The sequence below is a fragment of the Hyperoodon ampullatus genome, assembly GCF_949752795.1.
Source record: "Hyperoodon ampullatus genome assembly, chromosome: 11".
Classification (NCBI taxonomy): Eukaryota; Metazoa; Chordata; class Mammalia; order Artiodactyla; family Ziphiidae; genus Hyperoodon; species Hyperoodon ampullatus.
The window spans coordinates 74297156-74323861 of NC_136924.1; the positions used below are offsets into that span (position 1 = coordinate 74297156).

At 37.5% G+C, this 26706-nt stretch overlaps 1 protein-coding gene across 1 annotated transcript in view; it reads left to right on the top strand.

Moving 5' to 3' along the window:
• The window catches only part of CPNE8 (copine 8), a gene marked incomplete at both ends in the record, with an annotated part of 219565 nt that overhangs the window by 14873 nt on the left and 177986 nt on the right, over window positions 1-26706 (top strand). The window lies entirely within an intron of this gene.

Sequence of the window (26706 nt, forward strand, 5' to 3'; positions counted from 1 at the left end):
TGGAAAATCAGCATTATATTAGTCTTGAAACACGTTAAAAAGTTGATATTATATTGGCTCGGTTATGTGGTAAATAGAATGTAGTGTAAGATGTAGTCCTTGTTCAGTTAATTCAACAAGCCCTACTGGACAAGACAAACAGAAGCAAATTCAGGCTACAGGGTGAAGACTCCTACAGTAATGATTGGCAGAATACGCCAATGTAGGGAGTATTTGCCAGCAGTTGAGTCATAATCATTTTACATAATCAGAAATGGTGAAATGCTCCTTAGATTTTTCTAAGCTTCTGCTGAGTTTAGGGTAGCACAAATGAGGAAAAACCTTGGAAATCTTTTCAGACAACATGGAGCTATTATAACTACATACTTTACTTCATCTATAGGGTATTTTGTAATTTAGGCAAGTTTATTATGAGTGTTGATATTATATCTATCTTATTGAAAAAGATAAAATTTATTCAATTTTTAAAAGTATGTGTAACTAATCTTATATTCAATGTCTCCCTCTGACTTTATTGGGCAATCTTACCAGGTAAATAAACATTAAGAAAAAGGTTTAAAGGTGGGTTCATTGTTTGAGCAGTGGGAAACTTTTTGATTTTCAAAGTAAGTTTAGCTAGGCAAGTGTGATTACTAAATGGGTAATGAAGTGTAGAGTTTTAGTGTAGCAAAGAGATTGGCTACAAAAGAAAGAAGCAAAGAAATGAAGAATTGCAGAATGGGGCCTATTACGTGAGGGAATTAAATTAGATACTTGACATAAAGAGAACAGAGGAAAGAATTAAGAGGGTTCTTAGGAGATTAATCAAAAGTAGGACAGTAAAATTGAATAGATTTAACTTGCTAGTGGAAGGATATTTTGGATTTATTAATCAAAAAATCAGGTGATAATAATCATGTTCTCCCACCTGGGCAGTTACTCCAACCCAGGTGGACACTGGATTATATCAAACATACACAAATATTTTGTAGTCACCCACGCTCTTGCTTGAGAAAATATTGGCTTTTGTTAACAACTCTAGCTATGAGGGGGAGACCTTCAAGATGGCGGAAGAGTAAGACATGGAGATCACCTTCCTCCCCACAAATACATCAGAAATGCATCTACATGTGGAACAACTCCTACAGAACACCTACTGAAAACTGGCAGGAAACCTCAGACCTCCCAAAAGTCCAGAAACTCCCCCACGTAACTGACTAAGGGAAAAGAAAAAAGAAAAAACAGAGACAAAAGAATAGGGACAGGACCTGCACTAGTTGGAGGGAGATGTGAAGAAGGAAAAGTTTCCACACACTAGGAAGCCCCTTTGTGGGCAGAGACTGCAGATGGCAGAGGGGGGAAGCTTTGCAGCCATGGAGGAGAGCGCAGCAATAGGCATGCGGAGGGCAAAACTGAGAGATTCCCACACAGAGGACCGGTGCCGACCAGCAATCACCAGCCCGAGGGGCTTGTCTGCTCACGTGCTGGGTTGGGTGGGGGCTGGGAGCTGAGTCTCGGTCTTTGGAAGTCAGACCGCAGGGAGAGGACTGGGGTTGGCTGCATGAACACAGCCTGAAGGGGCTAGTGCGCCATAGCTAGCAGGGAGGGAGTCCAGGAAAAATTCTGGAACTGCTGAAGAGGCAAGAGACTTTTTCTTGCCTCTTTGTTTCCTGGTGCGCAAGGAGAGGGGATTAAGAGCACTGCTTAAAGGAGCTCCAGAAACGGATGAGAGCCATGGCTATCAGCACAGACACCAGACACGGGCATGAAACTGTAACACCACTGCTGCAGCAACCAAGAAGCCTGTGTGCAGGCACAGGTCACTATCCACACCTCCCCTCCTGGGAGACTGTGCAGCCCACAACTGCCACGGTCCCATGATCCACGGACAACTTTCCCAGGAGAACACACGGTGTGCCTCAGGCTGGTGCAATGTCATGTTGGCCTCTGCTGTGACAGGCTCACCCCGCACTCTGTACCCCTCCGTCCGCGTGGCCTGAGAGAGCCAGAGCCACCAAATCAGCTGCTCCTTTAACCTCGTCCTGTCTAAGCGAAGAGGAGACACCCTCAGGTGACCTACACACAGAGGCAGGTCCAAATCCAAAGCAGAAACCCAGGAGCTGTGCAAACAAAGAAGAGAAAGGGAAATTTCTCCCAGCAGCCTCAAGAGCAGTGGATTAAATCTCCACAATCAACTTGATGTGCCCTGCATCTCTGGGATACCTGAGTAGACAACGAATCATCCCAAATTGAAGGAGATGGACTTTGGGAACAATGATATAGATTTTTCCCCCTTTTTCTCTTTTTTGTGAGTGTGTATCTGTATGCTGTGCATGATTTTCTATGTATAGCTTTGCGTTTACCATTGGCTCTAGAGTTCTGTCTGTCCGTTTTTTGTTTTGTTTTGTTTTTTAGTATAGTTTTTAGCACTTGTTACCATTGGTGGATATGTTTTCTGCTTTGGTTGCTTCTTTCTTTCTTTCTTTTTTTTATTGCTTAAAAATTTTTTTTAACAATTATTTTTTATTTTAATAATATTATTTTATTTTATTATTTTATTTTATTTTATCTTCCTCTTTCTTTCTTTCTTTCTTTCTTTCTTTCTTTCTTTCTTTCTTTCTTTCTTTCTTTCTTTCCTTTATCTCTCCCATTTATTGTGAGCCATGTGGATGAAAGGCTCTTGGTTCTCCAGCCAGGAATCAGTGCTGTGCCTCTGAGGTGGGAGGGCCAAGTTCAGGACACTGACCACAAGAGAACTCCCAGCTCCATGTAATATCAAATGGCGAAAATCTCCCAGAGCTCTCCATCTCAACACCAAGACCCAGCTCCACTCAACGACCAGCAAGCTTCAGTGCTGGACACCGTATGCCAAACAACAAGCAAGACAGGAACACAACCCCATCCATTAACAGAGAGGCTGCCTAAAATCATAATAAGGCCACAGACACCCCAAAACACACCACCAGACGTGGACCTGCCCACCAGAAAGACAAGATCCAGCCTCACCCACCAGAACACAGGCACTAGTCCCCTCCACCAGAAAGCCTACACAACCCACTGACCAACCTTAGCCACTGGGGACAAACACCAAAAACAATGGGAACTACAAACCTGCAGCCTGTGAAAAGGAGACCCCAAACACAGTAAGTTAAGCAAAATGAGAAAACAGAGAAGCACACAGCAGATGAAGGAGCAAGACAAAAACCCACCAGACCTAACAAATGAAGAGGAAATAGGCAGTCTACATGAAAAGGAATGCAGAATAATGATAGTAAAGATGATTCAAAAATCTTGGAAATAGAATCGAGAAAATACAAGAAACGTTTTAACAAGGACCTAGAAGAACTAAACAGCAAACAAACAGTGATGAACAACACAAAACATGAAATTAAAACTTCTCTAGAAGGCATCAATAGCAGAGTAACAGATGCAGAAAAACAGATAAGTGACCTGGAAGATAAAACACGAAATAACTACTGCACAGCAAAATAAAGGAAAAAGAATGAAAAGAATTGAGGACAGTCTCAGAGACGTGTGGGACAACATTAAGTGCACCAGCATTTGAATTATCGGGGTCCCAGAAAAAGAAGAGAAAAAGAAAGGGACTGAGAAAATATTTAAGAGATTATTGTTGAAAACTTCCCTACTATGGGAAAGGAAATAGTTAATCAAGTCCAGGAAGCACAGAGAGTCTCATACAGGATAAATCAAAGGAGAAACATGCCAAGACACATATTAATCAAACTATCAAAAATCAAATGCAAAGAAAACTATTAAAAGCAGCAATGTAGGGCTTCCCTGGTGGCGCAGTGGTTGAGAGTTCCCCTGCTGATGCAGGGAACACAGGTTCGTGTCCCGGTACAGGAAGATCCCACATGCCACAGAGCGACTAGGCCCGTGCATCATGGCTGCTGGGCCTGTGCGTCGGGAGCCTGTGCTCTGCAACGGGAGAGGCCACAACAGTGAGAGGCCAGCGTATCGCAAAAAAAAAAAAAAAAAAAAAAAAAAGGCAGCAATGGAAAAACAGCAAATAACATACAAGGGAATCCCCATAAGGTTAACAGCTGAACTTTCAGCAGAAACTCTGCAAACCAGAAGGGAGTGGCAGGACATATTTAAAGAAATGAAGGAGAAAAACCTACAAACAAGATTACTCTACCCAGCAAGATCTCTTTCACATTTGATGGAGAAATTAAAACCTTTACAGACAAGCAAACGCTAAGAGAATTCAGCACCACCAAACCAGCTTTACAACAAATGCTAAAGGAACATCTCTAGACAGGAAACACAAGAGAAGGAAAAGACCCACAATAACAAACCCAAAACAATTATTAAAATGGTAATAAGAACATACATATCAATAATTACTTTAAATGTAAATGGATTAAATGCTCCAACTAGAAGACATAGACTGCCTGACTGGATACAAAAACAAGATCTGCATATGTGCTGTCTACAAGAGACCCACTTCAGATCTAGGGACACATAGAGACTGAAAGTGAGGGGATGGAAAATGATATTCTATGCAAATGGAAATCAAAAGGAAGCTGGCATACCAATTCTCATATCAGACAAAATAGATGTTAAAATAAAGACTATTGCAAGAGACAAAGAAGGACACTACATAATGATCAAGGGATCAATCTAAGAAGATATAGCAATTGTGAATATTTATGCACCCAACATAGGAGCACCTCAAAACATAAGGCAAATACTAACAACCATGAAAGGGGACATCAACAGTAACACAATCATAGTAGGGGACTTTAACACCCCACTTTCACCAATGGACAGATCATCCAAAATGAAAATAAATAAGGAAACACAAGCTTTAAATGATACAGTAAAGAAGATGGACTTAATTGATATTTATAGGACATGGCACCCAAAAACAACAGAATACACTTTCTGCTCAAGTGCTCATGGAACATTCTCCAGGATAGATCATATCTTGGGTCACAAATCAGCCTTGGTAAATTTTTAAATTTGAAATCACATCAAGTATCTTTTCAGACCACAACACTATGAGACTAGATATCAATGACAGGAAAAAATCAGTAAAAAATACAAACACATGGAGGCTAAATTATACACTACTTAATAACCAAGAGATCCCTGAAGAAATCAAAGAGGAAATCAAAAAATACCAAGAATCAAATGACAATGAAAACACGATGACCCAAAACCTATGGGATGCAGCAAAAGCAGTTCTAAGAGGGATGTTTATAGCAATACAATCTTATCTTAAGAAACAAGAAACATCTCAAATAAACAACCTTACAGCTAAAGCAATTAGAGAAGGAAGAAAAACAAACAAACAAAAAAAAACCCCAAGTTAGAGGAAGGAAAGAAATAATAAAAATCAGTTCAGAAATAAATGAAAGAGACATGAAGGAAATGATAACAAAGATCAATATAACTAAAACCTGGTTATTTGAGAAGATAAACAAAATTGATAAACCATTAGCCAGACTCATCAGGAAAGAAAGGGAGAAGACTCAAATCAATAGAATTAGAAATGAAAACAGACAAGTAACAACTGACACTGCAGAAATACAAAGGATTATGAGAGATTACTACAAGGAACTATGTGCCAATAAGATGGACAACCTAGAAGAAATGGACAAATCATTAGAAATGCACAACCTTCCGAGACTGAACCAGGAAGAGATAGATAATATGAACAGACCAATCACAAGCACTGAAATTGAGACTGTGATTAAAAATCGTCCAAAAAAAAAAAAGTCCTGGACCAAAGGGCTTCACAGGCGAATTCTGTCAAACATTTAGGGAAGAGCTAAAACATATTCTTTTTAAAATCTTCCAAAATATAGAAGAGAGAGGAATACTCCCAAACTCATTCTATGAGGCTATCATCACCCTGTTACCAAAACCAGACAAAGGTGTCACAAAGAAAGAATACTACAGGCCAATATCACTGATGAACAAAGATGAAAAATTCCTCAACAAAACTCTAGCAAACAGAATCCAACAGCACATTAAAAGGATCATACATCATGATCAAATGGGGTTTATCCCAGAAATACAAGGATTCTTCAATATATGCAAATCAATCGATGTGATACAGCAGATTAACAAACTGAAGGAGAAAAACCATATGAACATTTCAATAGATGCAGAAAAAGCTTTTGACAAAATTCAACACCGATTTATGTTAAAAACCCTCCAGAAAGTAGTTATAGAGGGAACTTTCCTCAACATAATAAAGGCCATATATGAGTAACCCACAGCCAACCTCATCAATGATGAAAAATTGAAACCATTTCGTCCAAGAAGAGGAACAAGACGAGGTTGCCCACTCTCTCTGCTATTATTCAACATAGTCTGGAAGTTTTAGCCATAGTAGTCAAAGAAAAAAAAAATTAAAGGAATCCAAATTGGAAAATAAGAAGTAAAACTGTCACTGTTGGCAGATGACATGATACTATACAGTTAGTATTTTAAAGATGCTCCCAGAAAACTTCTAGAGCCAGTCAGTGGATTTGGTAAGGTAGCAAAATACAAAATTAATGTACAGAAATCTCTTGCATTCCTATACACTAATGTTGAAAAATCTGAAAGAGAAATTAAGAAATAATCCCATTTACCATCACAACAAAAAAGAATAAAATACCTAGGAAAAAACCTACCTAAAGAGACCAAAGACTTGTATGCAGAAAACTGTAAGACACGGATGAAGGAACGTAAAGATGATACAAACAGATGGAGAGATATATCATGTTCTTGGACTGGAAGAATCAACATTGTGAAAATGTCTGTACTACCCAAAGCAATCTTCAGATTCAGTACAATCCCTATCTTACTACCAATGGCATTTTTAACCGAACTAGAACGAAAAATTTTACAGTTTATATGGAAACACAAAACACCCCAATAGCCAAGGCAATCTTGATAAAGTAAAACGGAGCTGGAGGAATCAGGCTCCCTAACTTCAGACTATACTACAAAGCTACAGTAATCAAGACAGTATGGTACTGGCACAAAAATAGAAATATAGATCAATGAAACAGGATAGAAAACCCAGAGATAAATCCACGCACATATGGTCACCTTATCTTTGATAAAGGAGGCAAGAATATACAGTGGAGAAAAGACAGCCTCTTCAATAAGTGGTGCTGGGAAAACTGGACAGCTACATGTAAAAGAATGGAATTAGAACACTCCCTAATACCATACACAAAAATAAACTCAAAATGGATTAAAGACCTAAATGTAAGGCCAGACACTATCAAACTCTTAGAGGAAAACATAGGCAGAACACTCTATGACATCAGTCACAGCAAGATCCTTTTTGACCCACCTCCTAGAGAAATGGAAATAAAGACAAAAAGAAACACATGGGACCTAATGAAACTTCAAAGCTTTTGCACAGCAAAGGAAACCATAAACAAGACCAAAAGACAACCCTCAGAATGGGAGAAAATATTTGCAAATGAAGCAACTGACAAAGGATTAATCTCCAAAATTTATAAGCAGCTCATGCAGCTCAATAACAAAAAAACAAACAACCCAATCCAAAAATGGGCAGAAGACCTAAATAGACATTTCTCCACAGAGGATATACAGACTGCCAACAAACACATGAAAGGATGCTCAACATCTTTACTCATTAGAGAAATGCAAATCAAAACTACAATGAGATATCATCTCACACCAGTCAGAATGGCCATCATCAAAAAATCTAGAAACAATAAATGCTGGAGAGGGTGTTGAGAAAAGGTAACCCTCTTGGACTGTTGGTGGGAATGTAAATGGATACAGCCACTATGGAGAACAGTATGGAGGTTCCTTAAAAAACTAAAAATAGAACTATCATATAACCCAGCATTTCCACTACTGGGCATATACCTTGAGAAAACCATAATTCAAAAACAGACATGCACCACAATGTTCACTACAGCACTATTTACAATAGCCAAGACATGGAAGCAACCTAAATGTCCATTGACAGACGAATGGATAAAGAAGATGTGGCACATATATACAATGGAATATTACTCAGTCATAAAAAGAAACAAAACTGATTTATTTGTAGTGAGGTGGATGGACCTAGAGTCTGTCATACAGAGTGAAGTAAGTCAGAAAGAGAAAAACAAATACTGTATGCTAACACATATATATGGGATCTAAAAAGAAAAAAATAAAATTGTCATGAAGAACCTAGGGGCAAGACAGGAATAAAGACATAGGCCTACTAGAGAATGTATTTGAGGATACAGGGAGGGGGAAGCTTAAGCTGGGACAAAGTGAGAGAGTGGCATGGACATACGTACACTACCAAACATAAAATACCTAGCTAGTTGGGAAGCAGCCGCATAGCACAAGGAGTTCAGCTCAGTGATTTGTGACCACCTAGAGGGGTGCAATAAGGAGGGTGGGAGGGCAGGAGACACAAGGGGGAAGATCTATGGGGATCTATGTATATATGTAACTGATTCACTTTGTTTTAAAGCAGAAACTAACACACCATTGTAAAGCAATTGTATTCCAATAAAGATGTTAAAAAAAAATGAAAACTCTAGCTATGAGAGAGGCATGTGTCTAGAGAAAGGGGAACATGTGAATTAAAAAACTGGGTCCACTGGTCCTCTTGGGCTCTTGGAAGTTCAAGTGCTTTAAGAGAAGATGCAGCTTCTATTCAAATGGCATTTCACCTCGTTACCTCAACTTCAAATGAAAAGCAATCTAAGCTATTCATAATGTTTTGTTTGAAAAAGCATGGTTTGGTTGAGGAAGAGAGTGAAATGTTGCTTGCATGGAAGCTGTATCTGCCCATAATGTCGAAGTAGCCTTCATAGCTGGTCCACTGCATGGATGCTTTCAGATTCCGTACTTATTCCTGCTAACCCCTGCTCAGTGGTATCTTTTTCTGTGAACTTGATTATTTTGAACCAATCTGATGGACAGATGGTGGAGAGAGATGGGAAGTTTGGAAGATATGATATTTCAGTGGAGGAGGGAATGGGTTTGGAAAAAAGGATGGAGCCAGGTTGGGTACTGCAGGTGATGCAAGGTCAGGGAAATGGTTTCTTCTCTGACAGGAAGCTTGATGACAAATACAACTTCTAAAGATTTCTTGTTTTATCACATAATATATAAAAATAGTGTAATATATGAAAGCCTGGCAGAAATGATGAAGATATTCATGCTGGGCAAATAGTATATATTTAAACATGCAGATCTCACATCTATTTCTCATAGTCCCTTTTGCTTTCTCCCACCCCTCTCCTCCCTTGTGAACCTGCCCTGGCCAGGGCTCAGCTATCTAGGGCAAAGATAATATTGTAGGCTGATCAGTAAACATATTTTTCATGGTATATTCCTCATGGCTGGAGATAGAAATATGATTTCTACACTCTTCTGCAGCCATTACCTTTGGCAATTTTGTTAAAGAGTTAGGGATTTTTTTTTCTACCTGGATAGGTATAGGTTTAAGAACTGTAGCACAGGATACCACCTCCTGAGGCAGATAATCCACCCATAATTACAAAATTGACTCATTGTGAATTTTGTCTTCCTGTGTCCCGAATGTTATTTATCTTAAATAGCATTATCCAAATGATTTAGTGTTCTAGATTAGAGATTTGTTTTCCAATTAGTGTCCTATTTATATTCTAAGTTATTCAAAATATTCCCTTGTTTTCTTCTCTTTAAATGGCCTAGTTCGATTTATTTTTGATAAGGTATTTAGAAGAATGTCTGCTAGCTTCTTAGTTGCAATTGTATTATAATATATTCTCAGAGGTGGTCTTGTTAAAATGATGTTAAATATAAAATCTGGAGATTTATAGCAGATATACTAGAGCTTTAAATTATTTATTATTAATCAAGCCTTTGAAAATTAAGTTATATTTATTACAAAGGAAAAGTGGTTTCTTGTACATTGCCTCATACCCTATGAAATAATCAGAATTTGAATTTCAGCTCATCTTTTTATTTTCTGGGCTTTAGTTATTTCTGTCACTTTCAAAAATAGATTTTCTCATTTTTATGAGAATAAAATTATTTTTTAACATTCTGTAGGAAATTTTATGTGGAATTTTTTGAAACTGATGTTCAAGAATTTTTAATTTACTTTTTAATAGCAGCTCAAAATTTTCGGTTTCCAACAGTATTTTCTGTTGGATTCAAGATTTGAGGAAACACATCTGTCATATTTTAATGCCATCCTACATTTTGGTCTTTTCCCTGAACTCCTAAAGTGAGTCTTGTGCTACTTAATTTGTCTGCAACACTTACTGTGTCTTCCTATGACTCATCAGCTTCTCTCTTTAGGTCATCCCATTATTATTTAGCATTATACCCACTCAGCAGTGTGTATTCTCATGCTGTGAGCTTATATCCAATTTTTTCCTGATGCTGTCAGAGAATCTTCTATCTTTAGAGATCTCAGTGATGGATTCACCAAAGCGTTCCAAAATGCTAGAATCAGCACCAGTTTAATAAAGATTGCCATTCTCTCCTCTGGGAAGAATGCATTTATTATATTCATAATGTAACATACCTCTTTGTTCTTTTTAGTCTCATCCAGGCTTGACTGATTCCAAATAAGAAGATTGGGCAAGGAGGTAGGGATTAGTTGTGATTAGAAAGAAGATTCTTACTCTGGGGAGGACTGGAAACTCTAGGGGTAATTGACCCAACAGCTGTTTTATCTATGGGAAAAGGTTATGTTCTTTGTAGGCTGGCTATAACAGCTTGTGATCTAGGCACTAAGAAATGGGTAGAAAATAAAGGGAGGGATTCAAGAGGGATTAGTGAGTGTCCTGATAGGTGTGAAGAGTACAAGGACAGGAACTTGGAGGCAGGTGATAATTGGAAGAGCAGCTTGTAGTTGTCTGATGGATATGGAAATATCATCTCTGACATAGGGTCCAAGGGTAGAGCCCAATGGATGCTGAAGTTCAACATGAGAAATGTGAGGGGAGGAATAAAGTAGAAAGGGAGCTTGGGAATAAGGCAGAAGAACCAAGTAGAAGAATAGGGCTTAAGAGAGACCTGAGGCAGAACCTTAAAGGGTTGGCTTAGAGTTCTGACTCAAATGTGGCCTTGTCTTGAAATCTATGCTGTGGCTGTGAGCTCATGTGAAGATCAAGAGTCAGGATGAGGATGAAGAGAAGCAGAAAGGAGGATAGGAGAATGGTTAGTCTTAAAGGTGAGAAACCTACAAATTTACAATAAAGCAGTGTATGTCTTTATTGTGCAACTTGTGTGTGTGAAAATATATTCAACTTTGGAGGAAATTTTGACTTTATTAAATTCCCTGAAAATTAGACGGATATAGTTATTTTGTCTTGTTTATTTTGTTAGAAAGAATATTGGGCAGGGAATCACATGATGTTTAAAGTCCCAACTTTGCTACTAACTTGCTATGTAATGTTAAAAATTTGTACATCTGGGCTTCCCTGGTGGCGCAGTGGTTGAAAGTCCGCCTGCCAATGCAGGGGACGTGGGTTCGTGCCCCGGTCTGGGAGGATCCCACATGCCGCGGAGCGGCTGGGCCCGTGAGCCATGGCTGCTGAGCCCGCGCGTCTAGAGCCTGTGCTCCGCAACGGGAGAGGCCACAACAGTGAGAGGCCCACGTACCGCCAAAAAAAAAAAAAAAAAAAAATTTGTACATCTATATTATATATATATATATATATATATATATATATATATATATATATGTCACATTTTTAATATGAAGAATTTAGTCTACAGATAAGTAAATAGCCACCATAATGAAGTTGATAATACATGGACTTTGGGGGCAGTCAGACCTGGGTTTCATAATTTGTTAGGTGTATAATTTGAGCAAATTACTTAAAATTCCTAAGCTCCAGTTTCCTCATCTGAAACATATGAATAACACACTTTCAAAAGGATTGTTGTAAGAAGTAGCAGTACTTAATATAGTGCATTTGTCATAGAGAACACTGTAATTTAATAAACATTCAGTGGTGGTTATTAACATTTTTGTTGTTATTAAATATAGTCAATATCTTTTAGGTAAGACCTCTTAAATCAAATCACCCAATAATCTCCCACCCCTATTCCCTCATGGATTTTACCATCTATTCATTAAATGAATAATGAATGTTTACCATCGATTCATTAAATGAATAAGCACAAATAAATATAATTACATAGTGATATAAGCTATGAAAATTAGAGTACAGACTTAGAATAGAAAATAGGCCATTTGTGTAATTTGAATTTTATCATAGATGATAATTTTATCATAGATGCATGGGAAAATTCATGATATTTGTTCAAAGACAAAATTCATTCACTGCTGTGGGGAAAATGGTTGTGGGTCATTAACAGAATTATCATCATTTAATTATTGATGAGATATTCTAGTTTGGAGAACACCAGTAGTTCACACTAAGAAGATGAAGAGAAGGGAACAGATTAAAAAATATTTTGAAGGTTGATTTTTTTAAATTTTGTATCATATAATTTTAATATAAAAGATGTATACATATTATTTAAAACAAATAAGATACACCAGTTTATAAGCTGCTTTTGTCACTTAAATTTGTCTTCCATTTTTCCATACTATAGATATATGTAGAAATAATTCCTTTTAATATAGCTACATAGAAACTATCATTTTCCATAATTTTAAATAATTTGGCTTTGTTGGAGTTATGTATTCAGTTTAATTTGTTTTATTTTTCTGTTCTTATCTGTTTGGTTTTTGTTGGTTCTTAGAAACACGATTACAATTAACACGCTATACCTATCTTTGTATATCCTTGTCAGGTTTGTAGATGTGGGTGAACTTATCTTTATGATAAACTCCTAACAGTAGAACTGCTAGGATAAAGAAAGTATTAATTTTTCAGAAATGTACTAAAATGAAGAGGATTGCTAAAGTCAAGAAAACATTTGCCTAACTCGTATTGAAAATGAAATCTTAATGAAACAGCATAACAAAATGATATGAAAGAAATAACAAATATTAAAATTTTACTTTGGTGGTGAAAACTTTTGGAGGACTAGTATAACTACCTAATATATTATTGCTTACATCTTAAAAAAAATTTTTTTTACATCTTTATAGGAGTATAATTGCTTTACAGTGTTTAGTTTCTACTGTGTAACAAAGTGAATCAGCTATATGTATTCGTATATCCCCATATCCCCTCCTTCTTGAGCCTCCCTCCCACCATCCCTATCCCACCCCTCTAGGTTGTCACGAAGCACTGAGCTGACCTCCCTGTGCTATGCAGCTTCTTCCCACTAGCTATCTATTTTACATTTGATAGTGTATGTATGACAATGTTACTCTCTCACTTTGTCCCAGCTTCCCCTCCCGTGGCCGCCATATCCTCAAGTCCATTCTCTATGTCTGCAGCTTTCTTCCTGTCCTGCCACTAGGTTCATAAGAACCATTATTATTATCTTTTTTTAGAATCCATATATATGTGTTAGCATACAGTATTTGTTTTTCTCTTTCTGACTTACTTCACTCTGTATGACAGACTCTAGGTCCATCCACCTCACTACAAATAAATCAGTTTTGTTTCTTTTTATGACTGAGTAATATTCCATTGTATATATGTGCCACATCTTCTTTATCCATTCGTCTGTCAATGGACATTTAGGTTGCTTCCATGTCTTGGCTATTGTAAATCGTGCTGCAGTGAACATTGTGATGCATGTCTGTTTTTGAATTATGGTTTCTCAAGGTATATGCCCAGTAGTGGAAATGCTGGGTCATATGATAGTTCTATTTTTAGTTTTTTAAGGAACCTCCATACTGTTCTCCATAGTGGCTGTATCCATTTACATTCCCACCAACAGTGCAAGAGGGTTCCCTTTTCTCCACAACCCCTCCAATATTTATTGTTTGTAGATTTTTTGATGATGGCCATTCTGACCAGTGTGAGGTGATACCTCATTGTGGTTTTGATTTGCATTTTTCTAATGATTAGTGATGTTGAGCATCATTTCATGTGTTTCTTGGCAATCTGTATATCTTCTTTGCAGATGTGTCTGTTTAGGTCTTCTATACACTTCTGGATTGGGATTTTTGTGTTTTTGATATTGAGCTGCATGAGCTGCTTTTATATTTTGGAGTTTAATCCTTTGTCAGTTGCTTCACTTGCAAATATTTTCTCCCACTCTGAGGATTGTCTTTTGGTCTTGTTTATGGTTTCCTTTGCTGTGCAAAGGCTTTTAAGTTTCCTTAGGTCCTATTTGTTTATTTTTATATTTATTTCCATTTGTCTCGGAGGTGGGTTTAAAAGAATCTTGCTGTGATTTATGTCATAGGGTGTTCTGCCTATGTTTTCCTCTAAGAGTTTGATAGTGTCTGCCCTTACATTTAGGTCTTTAATCCATTTTGAGTTTATTTTTGTGTATGGTGTTAGGAAGTGTTCTAATTTCATACTTTTATATCAACCTGTCCAGTTTTCCCAACACCACTTATTGAAGAGGCTGTACTTTTCTCCATTGTATAGTCATGCCTCCTTTATCAAAGATAAGGGAACATATGTGGATGGGTTTATCTCACTGGCTTTCTATCCTGTTCCATTGATCTATATTTCTATTTTTGTGCCAGTACCATAGCTTCTTGATTACCATAGCTTTGTAATATAATCTGAAGTCCAGGAGGCTGATTCCTCCAGCTCCGTTTTTCTTTCTCATGATTGCTTTGCCTATTCGGTGTCTTTTGTGTTTCCATACAAATTGTAAAATTTTTTGTTCTAGTACTGTGAAAAATGCCATTGGTAGCTTTATAGGGATTGCACTGAATCTGTAGATTGCTTTGGGTAGTATAGTCATTTTCACAATGTTGATTCTTCCAGTCCAAGAACATGGTATATCTCTTCATCTGTTTGTATTGTCTTTGATTTGTTTCACCAGTGTCTTATAGCTTTCTGCATACAGTTCTCTTTTCTCCTTACGTAAGTTTATTCTTAGGTATTTTATTCTTTTTGTTGTAATGGTGAATAGGAGGATTTCCTTAGTTTCTCTTTCAGATTTTTTGTTGTTAGTGTGTGGGAATGCAAGAGACTTCTGTACATTAATTTTGTATCCTGCTACTTTACCAAATTCATTGATTAGTTGTATTAGTTTTCTGGTAGAATCTTTTGGATTCTCTATGTATAGTATCATGTCAACTGCAAACAGTGACATCTTTAGTTCTTCTTTTCTGATTTGGATCCCTTTTATTTCTTTTTCTTCTCTGATTGCTGTGGCTGAAACTTCCAAAACTATGTTGAATAATAGTGGTGAGAGTGGGCACCCTTGTCTTGTTCCTGATCTTAGAGGAAATGCTTTCAGCTTTTCACCATTGAAAATGATGTTGGCTGTGGGTTTGTCATATATGGCCTTTATTATGTTGAGGTAAGTTCCCTCTATGCCCACTTTCTGAAGAGTTTTTTATCATAAATAGGTGTTGAATTTTGTCTCAATATTTTCCTGCAGCTATTGAGATTATCATATGGTTTTTATCATTCAATTTATTAATATGGTATTGATTTTTGTATATTGAAGAATCTTTGCATTCTTTGGGTAAACCCCACTTGATCATGGTGTATGATCCTTTTAATGTGCTGTTGGATTCTGTTTGCTAGTATTTGGTTGAGGATTTTTATATTAAAAAATGTTCATCAGTGATATTGGCCTGTAATTTTCCTTTTTTGTGACATCTTTGACTGGTTTTTGTATCAGGGTGATGGTGGCCTAATAGAATGAGTTTGGGAGTAGTCCTTCCTCTTCTATATTTTGGACGAGTTTGAGGAGGATAAGTGTCAGCTCTTCTCTAAATGTGTCATAGAATTCTCCTCTGAAGCCATCTGGTCCTGAGCTTTTTTTGTGGAAGATTTTTAATCACAGTTTAAATTTCATTAGTTGTCATTGGTCTGTTCATATTTTCTGTTTCTTCCTTTTTCAGTCTTGGAAGGTTGTACTTTTCTAAGAATTTGTCCATTTCTTCCAGGTTGTCCATTTTATTGTCATATAGTTGCTTGTAGTAGTCTAAAGATGACACAATCAGATGGAGAGATATAGCAGTTTCTTGGATTGGAAGAATTAATATTGTGAAAATGATTCTACTACCCAAAGCAATCTACAGATTCAATGCAATCCCTATACAAGTACCAATGGCATTTTTCACAGAATTAGAAAAAAAAATTACAGTTTGTATGCAAACACGAAAGACCCTGAATATCCAAAGCAATCTTGAGAAAGAAAAGCAGAGCTGGAGGAATCAGGCTCCCTGATTCCTCCAGGTTGTTGGGTCAGACTATACTACAAAGCTACAGTAATCAAAACAGTATGGTACTGGCACAAAAACAGAAAAATAGTTCAATGGACTAGGATAGAAAATCCAGAGATAAAACCACACTCCTATGGTCACCTAATCTATGCCAAAGGAGGCAAGAATATACAATGGAGAAAACACAGTCTTCAATACATAGTGCTGGGAAAACTAGAGAGCTACCTGTAAACAAATGAAATTATAACACTCCCATCACCATATACATAGTAAACTTGAAATGATTGAAGACCTAATTGTAAGACTGGATACTATAAAACTCTTAGGGGAAAACACAGGCAGAATACTCTTTGTGATAAATCACAGCAAGGTCTTTTTTAATCCACGTCCTAGAGTACTGAACATAAAAACATATATAAACAAATGGGACCCAATTAAACTTAAAACCTTTTGCATAGCAAAGGAAACCATAAACAAAATGAAAAGGCATCCCTCAATATGGGAGAAAATATTTGTAAATAAAGCAACTGACAAGGGATTAATCTCCAAAATATACAAATATTTCATGCCACTCAATATCTAAATAAACAAGCAACCCAATAAAAAAAAAATGGACAGAATTCCTAAATAGACATTTCTCCCAAGAAGACATACAGTTGGCCAGAAAACACATTAAAAGTTGCTCAACATCACTAATTATTAGAGAAATTCAAATCAAAACTACAATGAGGTATCAACTCACACTGGTTGGAATGGCCATCATCAAAAAATCTACAAAAAATAAATGCTGGAGAGGGTGTGGAGAAAAGGTTACCCTCCTAGACTGTTGGTGGGAATGCATATTGGTAAAGTCACTATGGAGAACATTATGGATGTTCCTTAAAAAAACTGAAAATAGAGCTAAAATGTGATCCAAGAATCCCAATCCTGGGCATGTATCCAGAGAAAACCATAATTTTAAAAGATACATGCACCCCAGTGTTTATTGCAGCACTATTTACAGTATCCAGGACATGAAAGCAACCTAAATGTCCTTTGGCAGAGGAATAGATAAAGAAGATTGGGTAAATACACACAATGGAATATCACTCAGCCTTTAAAAAAATGAAATAATGCTGCTTGCAGCAACATGGATGGATGTAGAGGTTGTCATACTGAGTGAAGTAAGTCAGACAGAGACAGACAAATATCATATGATATCACTTATATTTGGAATCTAAGAAAGGGTCCAATGAACTTATCTACAAAAGTGAAATAAGCTTACAGATGTAGAAAACAACCTTATGGTTACCAGAGGGTTGGGGAGAAGGATAAACTGGGAGATTGGGATTGACATAAATACTACTATATATAAAATAGATAACTTAGATAACTAATAAGCACCTGTTCAATCCTCTGTAATGGCCTATATGGGAAAATAATCTAAAAAAAGAGTTGATATATGTACATGCATAACTGATTCACTTTGCTGTACACCTGAAACTAACACATTGTAAATCAGCTATATTCCAATAAAATTTTTTAAATGATAGAGAGGTTATCATGAATTATTTAGGAGGCTTCATTGTAATCACATGAGCCCTTAAAAACAGAAGAGAAAGGCAGAATAGACAGTGAGAAAGATGCAAAATATGGGGAAGTCACAGAGGTTTAAAGCATGTGAAGGACCTGACTCACCTTTACTGGCTTGAAGATGTAGGGGACCACATGGAAATCATGAACGGAAATGAATTCTTCCAATAACCTGAAGGAGCTTGGAAGTTAATTTTCTCGCAGATCCTGTAGAAAGTAGGACCCAGGCTAGTTGACACTTTGATGTAAGCCTTGTGCAACCTTAAGCACAGTAACCAGCTGAGCCTGTTGCGATTTTGACTTACAGAACTGTCAGACGGTGTTGTTTTAAACCACTGAGTTTATGGTAATTTGTTATGAAAGGAATAGTTAACTAATACAGTTGACCCTTTAATAATACAGGGATTAGGGGCACCAACCCTCTGAAGAGTCGAAAATCCGCATATAACTTTGCAGTCAGCCCTTCATTTCCAAGTTTCTGCATCCTTGGATTCAACCAACTGTGGATCATGTAGTACTGTAGTATGTATTTATTGAAAAAAATATCCTCGTTGAAATGGACCTGCACAGTTCAAATCTGTGTTGTCCAAGGTCATCTGTACTTATTTTGGTAGCTAGAAGTGGGATGCAGCCATAAGAAACTCCTAAAAGTGTAGGGTGGCTTTAAAATCATGGAATGGGTAGAGATGGGAGAATTTTGAAGAACATATAGGAAGAACTTAGATTGCTTTATGCAATCTTGATGAGCTGAAAAACCATCCACTTACTCAAATGGCAAAATACTCTCAAATGAAGAAGGTCAGTGTACTCTAGAGAAAAGCTTGAAGATGTGACTCTGTAACTTGTGCTAAAATTTCAGAGTGATCTAAAAATCAAAATATTCAGTTGTAGGAAAGGCTCTTTGAAGATATTAAGTGTGTGGCCCGCATGTCACCTCAGTTATCTTAGCAGAAGTCAGAAATAGAGATAGGGTGCTCTAACAATGATCTGTGGAGGAGCTGCTTGTCTCATGAAGTGAATCCCCATGGCATCCACAAGAGACCCACAGAGCTCTTGAGCATTTTATGCCAGCAGAAACGCTGCTAGCTTAGACTGAAAGAGAGAGTGTGAATGAACTAAAAGAAGGTTGTTGGACCACCTCCACAATTCTACTGTCAGGAAACAGGCTGATAAAATACCCAACAACAGTCTCTTGCTACATTTCATAAAAGGAAGAAAATGATCCAGAAGTTAGAGCTGCAAATCATGGAAAACTAATAAAGTTTGCACGGATGGATTTCAAAATTTCTTTGGACTGGTGACTCCATTTTACCTTACATTTTCCCCCTTTTTGATCCAGAATGTCTATAACTATGTCTGACCCAGTGTTGTACGGCTAGGACAGATAATTTGGTGTTTTACAGACGTCCCTGATAGGAAGAACTGTGATCCATGGTAGATTACATCCTGAGCCTTAACCACGCCTGATTTAGACGATGAGAATTGGAACTTTGGAGTTGATAAGATTTAGACATACTTAAATATAATACATTGGTTACCAGGCACTGAAGTAAATGCTGAGAGTACTTAGATGAATTTATCATCTTTCTTACCTTCAAGTATGTTATAAAAGCTGAGCTTTTAAGTATTCTATATATACCACATCTTCTTTGTCTACATGTCTATCTACAGGACATTTAGATTGCTGCCATATCTTGGATTTTGTAAATAATGCTACAATTTGTGCATATATCTTTTCAAATTAGTGGTTTTGTATTCTTTGGATAAAACCACAAGTGAAATTTCTGGATCATTTGGTATTTCTATTTTTAATTTTTGAGGAACCTCCACACAGTTTGCATAGTGGCTTCACCAAATTACAATCCCAGCAACCGTGCAGGAGAGTTCCCTTTTCTCACATCCCCATCAACAATTCTTATTTGTTGTCTTTTTAATGATAGCCATTCTGACAGGTGTGAGGTGGTATCTCACTGAGTTTTAGATTTGCACCTCCCTAATGATTAATGATGTTGAGCATGTTTTCTTGTGCTTATTGGCCATCTGTATGTCTTCTTTAGAAAAATGTCTGTTCATGTCCTCCACCCATTTTTTGACCAGGCTCTTTGCTTTTCTTGATGTTGAGTTGTATGACTTCTTTATATATTTTGTATATTAAGCTCTTATGAGATATATTGTGTGTTAATATCTTCTCCCATTCAGTAGGCTGTCTTTTTATTTGATGACAGTTTATGTTGCTATGCAAAAGCTTTTCAGTTTCATGTAGTCCCACCTGTTTATTTTTTCTTTTGTTTCCCTTGCCTGAGGAGACAGATCCAAAAAAACCAAAATGTTGTTAAGATGGATGTCAAAGATTGTACTGCCTATGTTTTCTTCTATAAGGTTTATGGTTTCAGTTTTTAAATTTCAGTCTTTATTCCATTTGAGTGTATTTTTGTTAATGGTGTGACTAAGTAGTCCAGATTTATTCTTTTGCTGTCTAGTTTTCTCAACACCTTTATTGAAGAATCTGTATTTTCCCCATTGTGTGTTCTTGCCTCCTTTGTCATAGATTAATTGAGCATATAAATATGGGTTTATTTCTGGGCTTGCTATTTATTTACATTGATCTATATTCTGTTCCATTGATCTGTTTTTGTGCCAGTACTACTGTTTTATTTACAGTAGTACTGTAGTGTATTTGAAATCAGGGAGCATGATACCTCTGCTTTGTTCGTACTTCTCAAGGTTGTTTTGGCTATTTGGGATCTTTTGTTTTTCCATATAAATTTTGGCATTATTATTTTAGTTCTCTGAAAAATGCCATTGGTATTTTGATAGGGATTGCAATGAATCTATAGATTGCCTTGGGAAGTATGATCAGTCACTTTAGCAATATAAATTCTTCCAAACCATGAGCACAGTACATCTTTCCATTTGTTTGCATCATCTTCAATTTCTTTCTCAGTGTCTTATAGTTTTCAGAGCACAAGTCTTTTACCTCCTTGGTTAGTTTTCTCCCTAGGTATTTTTGTTTTTGATGCAATTGTCAGTGTGATTGTTTTCTTAATTTCTTTTTCTGATAGTTTATTCTGCATATTAATTTTATATCTTTCACTTTTACTGAATTCATTTATTAGCCCTATCAGATTTCTGATGGCATCTTTAGGATTTTCTACATACAATATCATGTCCTCTACAAACAGAGGTAGTTTTACTTCTTCCTCTCCAGTTTGGATTACATTATTTGTTTCCTTGTCTGGCTGCTGTGGCTAAGAACTTCCAATACTGTGTTGAATAAAAGTGTCAAAGTGAGCATCCTCGTTCCTATTATGTTCCTAATATTGAAGAAATTGCTTTTAGCTTTTACCACTAAGTATTATGTTGGCTGTGTGTTTGTCATATATGGCCTTTATTATTTTGAATTATATTGCCTCTATACCCACTTGTTGAGAGTTTTTATCATAAATGGATAGTGTTATCTGGTCAGATGCTTTTTCTTTATCTATTGAGATGAACACATGATTTTTATTCTTCAATTTGTTAATGTGGTGTGCCACATTGGTTGATTTGCAGATATTGAACCATCCTTGCATCCTTGGGGTAAATCCTGATCAAGGGGTATGAGCCTTTTAATGTATTTTCGAATTAGGTTTCCTAATACTTTGTTGAGGATTTTGGTTCATCGTTGATATTAGCATGTAATTTTCTTTTTTTTTTTTTTTTTTTTTGTGGTGTCTTTGTCTGGCCTTTGGAATCAGGGTGATGCCAGCCTCAAAGGCGGATTTTGAAGTATGCTTTCCTGTTCAATTTTTGGAATAGATTGAGAAGGATAGGTGTTAACTTCTCTAAATGTTTGGTAGAATTCACCTGTGAAGCCGTCTCATCTTAGACATTTGTTTGTTGGGAATTTTTTTGATTACTGATTCAATTTCATTACTGGTAATGAGTCTGTCCATTTTTTCTATTTTTCCTGATTTAGTCGGGAGATTTTACATTTCTAAAAATTTATCTATCTCTTCTAGGTTGGCCATGTTATTGGTATACAATTTTTTTGGTAATAGTCCCTTATGATCCTTTGTATTTCTGTGTTGTTGGTTGTAACTTGTCTTCTTTCATTTCTCAACTTATGTGTTTAAGCTGTCTCTCTTTTTTTCTTGATGAGTGTGGTTAAAAGTTTATAAATTTTATCTTTTCATAGATCCAGGCTTTAACTTCATTGACATTTCCATTATTTTTCTTAATCTCTATTTCATTTATTTTTTCTCTGATCTTTATTTCTTTTTCTTTCTATGAACTCTGGGTTTTGTTTGCTCTTTGTTTTATAGTTGCTTACATGTAAAGTTAGATTGTTTATTTGAGACTTTTCTTGTTTTATGAGGTAGGCTTGTATCACTGTAAACTTCCTTCTTACAACTGCTTTTACTGGGTCCCATAGATTTTGGAATGTTGTGTTCCCATTTTTATTTATCTCCAGGTGCTTTTTGATTAACTCTTTTGTGTCTTCAGTGAACCATTGGTTGTTTAGTAGCATGATGTTTAGACTCCACGTGTTTATGTTTTTTCCAGTTTTTTTTTTGTGTGTGTGTGTTTTTTTTTTTAGTTGATTTCTAGTTCCATGACCTGGTGGTTGGAGAAGATGCTTCATATAATTTCAGTCTTCTTAAATTTGTGTTACATCCTGGTTAATGTGCACCTAAATAGAACACATAGTCTGTTACTTTGGATGTAATGATCTATATATATCTATTTAGTCAAATGGATCTAGTGAGTCATTTAAGGATAATATTTCCTTTATTTCCTTTTTCATTTTCTATCTGAATTTTCTTTCCATTTTTGTAAGTGGGGTGTTAAAGTCCCCTACCATTATTGTGTTACTTGCAGTTTTTCCCTTTATGTCTGTTAATGTTTGTCTATTGTATGTAGGTGCTCCTATGTTTGGTGCATATATATTTCCAATTATTATATCTTCTTGATGGATTTATCATTATGTAATATCTTTCTTTGTCTCTTGTTACTGTTTTGTTTTAAATTCTATTTTTTTCTGATATAAGTATTTAACTCCAGTTTTTTTTATGTCCATTTGCATGGAATACCTATTTCCATTCCATCACTTTCAGTCTATGTGTTTAGATCTGAAGTAAGTGTCTTGTAGGTAGCATATATATATATATATATATATATATATATATATATATATATATATATATATTATCCATTCAGCCACTCTGTCTTTTTTTTTTTTTTTTTGCGGTACGCGGGCCTCTTACTGTTGTGGCCTCTCCCGTTGCGGAGCACAGGCTCCGGCCATGGCTCACGGGCCCAACCGCTCCGCAGCATGTGGAATCTTCCCAGACCGGGGCACGAACCTGTGTCCCCTGCATCGGCAGGCGGACTCTCAACCACTGCGCCACCAGGGAAGCCCCAGCCACTCTGTCTTTTGATGGGAGCATTCAGTCCATTTCAATTTAATTTAATTATTTTTTCTTCCAGTTTTATTGAGATATAATTGACATACAACACTGTATAAGTTTAAGGTGTACAGCATAATGATTTGACTTATATACATCATGAAATGATTATCACAATGTTTCATGAATATCCAACATCATTATAGATATAAAATTAAAGAAATGGAAAAAATAATGTTTTTATTGTGACAAGAACTCTTAGGATTTTCTCTCTTAACAAGTTTCATATATAACATAGAGCAGTGTTAATTATATTCATCCCATTGTACATTAAATTGCTAGTAGTTATTTATCCTGTACCTGGAAGTTTTGATTGCTTTCATTCAAATCTCCATTCCCTCATTCCTCACCTCTGGTAACCACAATTCTGATCTCTTTTTCTATGAGTTTATTTGTTTGTTTTTGAAGTATAACTGACAACATTATGTTAGTTCCTGTTATACAACATAGTTTTTTGGTATTTCTATACATTTCAAAATGATCCCTTTGAAAAGTCTAGTTATGATATATCACTATACAAGGATATTGCATAGCTATTTATTATATTCACTACTCTATACACAGTAGTTTATATATTTATGTGGTAATTTTAAGTTGCTGATCTTTTAAGTTCAAACACATTTTAACAAGACTGAATTTTTACTCCCTGCCAAAAGTTTACTGTTTTGGACATCATAGTTTACATCTTTTTGTTTTCTCTCTTAACTACTTACTGCAGTTAGGATGATTTTACTACGTTTGTCTTTTAACCTTCCTACTAGCTTTGTACATAGCTGATTTACAACCTTTACTATGTGTTTCCCTTTGCCAATGAGATTTTCCCTTCCATAATTTTCATGTTTCCAGTTGTAGCCTTTTCTTTTTCAATTAGAGAAGTCCCTTAACATTTCTTATAAATCTGGTGTGGTGGTACTGAAGTCTTTTAGCTTTTGCTTCTCTGTAAGACTTTAGATCTCTCCATCAAATCTGAATGAAAGTCTTGCCAGGTAGAGTATTCTTGGTTGTAGGTTTTTCCCTTTCATCACTTTAAACATAGTGTGCCACTCCCTTGTGGCCTGCAGAGTTTTTGCTGAAAAGTTAGCTGATAGCCTATGGGAGTTCCCTTGTAAGTAACTTGTTGCTTTTCCCTTGCTTCTTCTAAGATTCTCTCTTTATCTTTAATTTTTGCCATTTTATTTACCGTGTGTCTCGGTGTGGTCCTTTTTGTGTTAATCCTGTTTGAGACTCTGTGCTTCCTCTTCCTGGACATCTGTTTACTTTTCCAGGTTAGAGAACTTTTCAGCTAGTATGTCTTCAAATAAATTCTCTGCCCCTTTCTTTCTTCTCCTTCTGGGATTCCTATATTGTGAATGTTAGTATGCTTAGTGTTGTTTCAGAGGTATCTTAAACTATCCACATTTTCTCATTTTTAAATTCTTTTTTATTTTAATCTGTTATTCCCACTACTCTGTCTTCCAGTTTGCTGATCTATTCCTCTGTATCATGTAATCTACTGTTGATTACTTCTAGTGTATTTTTTATCCCTGTTATTGTTTTCTTTCTTTTCTTTTTTTTTTTTTTTTTTTTTTTTTTTTTTTTGCGGTACGTGGGCCTCTCTCTGTTGTGGCCTCTCCCATTGCAGAGCACAGGCTCCGGACGCGCTTGCTCAGTGGCCATGGCTCACGGGCCTAGCCGCTCCAAGGCATGTGGGATCTTCCCAGACCGGGACACGAACCCGCGTCCCCTGCATTGGCAGGCGGACTCTCAACCACTACACCACCAGGGAAGCCCAGTTATTGTTTTCTTCATCTCTGTTTGACTCTTCTTTATATTTTCTCTTTGTTTAAAACTTCTAAATTCTCGCTCTGTTCATCCAATCTTCTCCCTAGTTCTTTGAACATCTTTACCATTATTACCTTGAATACTCTATAAGGTAGATTGCCTATCTCTACTTCACTAAGTTCTTCTTTTGGAGTTTTTATCTTGTTCCTTCATTTGGAAGATATTCCTCTATTCCTCGTTTTGTCTAATTTGATGGTTTTATTTTTTATTTTTTTTGTATCTAGTAAGTTGCTTAGCTTTCCCAACCTTGGAGATGTGGCCTTTTATAGAAGATGACCTTTGTGTCCCAGCATCACTCTCTCCCCTCTGGTCACCAGAGCTATATGCTTTAGGGATGCCCATTATTTGGTCTGTGTGGGTCCTTCTGGTGTAGAAGTCTGATTACTGTGGGTGGTCTGGTAGGTGTTGGTGGTCCCTGGTCTGGTTGATTGCCAGGCCTTGCCTTGTGTGGAGGCTGCCAGCCACTGGCTGGTATTGCTGGGTCACAAGACTGCAGGTTGCTGGGCCCTGGAGGTTCCCTGGGCTATTGTTGGCCCACTGGTGCGTGTGGCCATTTCCTGATACGGCTGCCTGTGGGGCCCAGGGTCCCTCAAGCTGGTGTTGTTCTGCTGGTGAGTAGGGCTTGATCCTGGGAAAACTGGCTGAGGGGTCCAAGGTGTCTCAGAGCTGGTTTTGGCCTGATGGACCTGGTTTTTGGTGGTGCTGGAGCTCAGGGGTTCCCAGGACTAGTTCCAACTCACAGGTGTGTGGGGCCGGGTTCTCTGTTCTCTCACTGCATGGATCTGGGGGTCTCAGAGCTGGTGTTGTCCTGCTGGTGAGCAAGGCTGGGGCCCATGTTGTCCCGGGGCTGGTGCCCACCTGTTGGTGTGTAGGCTGTGTCCTGGTACTGGATTTTACATGGCTCTGGTAGTCCTAGGGCTGGTTTCTTCCTGCTCCTGGTTGGGCCTGAGAGCCAAGAATCCCAGGGCAGGTGCCTGCTCACTGGTGGGTGAGGTCAGGTCCTGCAGCTAATGCTACTCCACTGGTGGGCAGAACTGAGTCACAGGATCTTTGGCTGCCGGGCCCTGGATGGATCCAGTATTGTTATTTCAGTACACTGGTTGGTGGTGTTGGGGCACAGGGCATCCTGAGTCTGGTGCCTACTCACTGGTGGGTGAGGCTGGTCCCAGGACTAGTGCTGGCCTACTGGTGGGCAGAGTTGGCGCGCAGTGTCTCTGGCTTACAGGACCCTGGGGTTCCCAGGGCTAGGGTCAGTGCACTGATGTTTGTGGCTGAGCCTTAGACCCTCTGATGGACAGAGCCATATCCCAAGGTGGCTGTGGACTCAGGAGGGTCTTAATGCAGCCTGCCTGCTGCTGGGTGGGGCTGAGTGTCTGCCTGGGCAGTTACTTGTCCCAAGGCATTCCAGTACTGGTGCCTAAAGGCTGGTAACCCAGCCAGGTGCCAGCACTAAGAAGCTTGAGGGAGGATTCCAAAATGGTCTTTGCCAGCACCAGTGTCTACATGGTAGAATGAGCTCCCCAAAAAGCCTGTCACTAGTGTTCATATCCTCAAGTTGATCTCCAACTGCCTCCTGCCTCTCTGGGAGGCTCTCCAACATCAGCAGGTGGGTCTGACCCAGGCTCCTTTGAAATTACTCCTTCTGCCTAG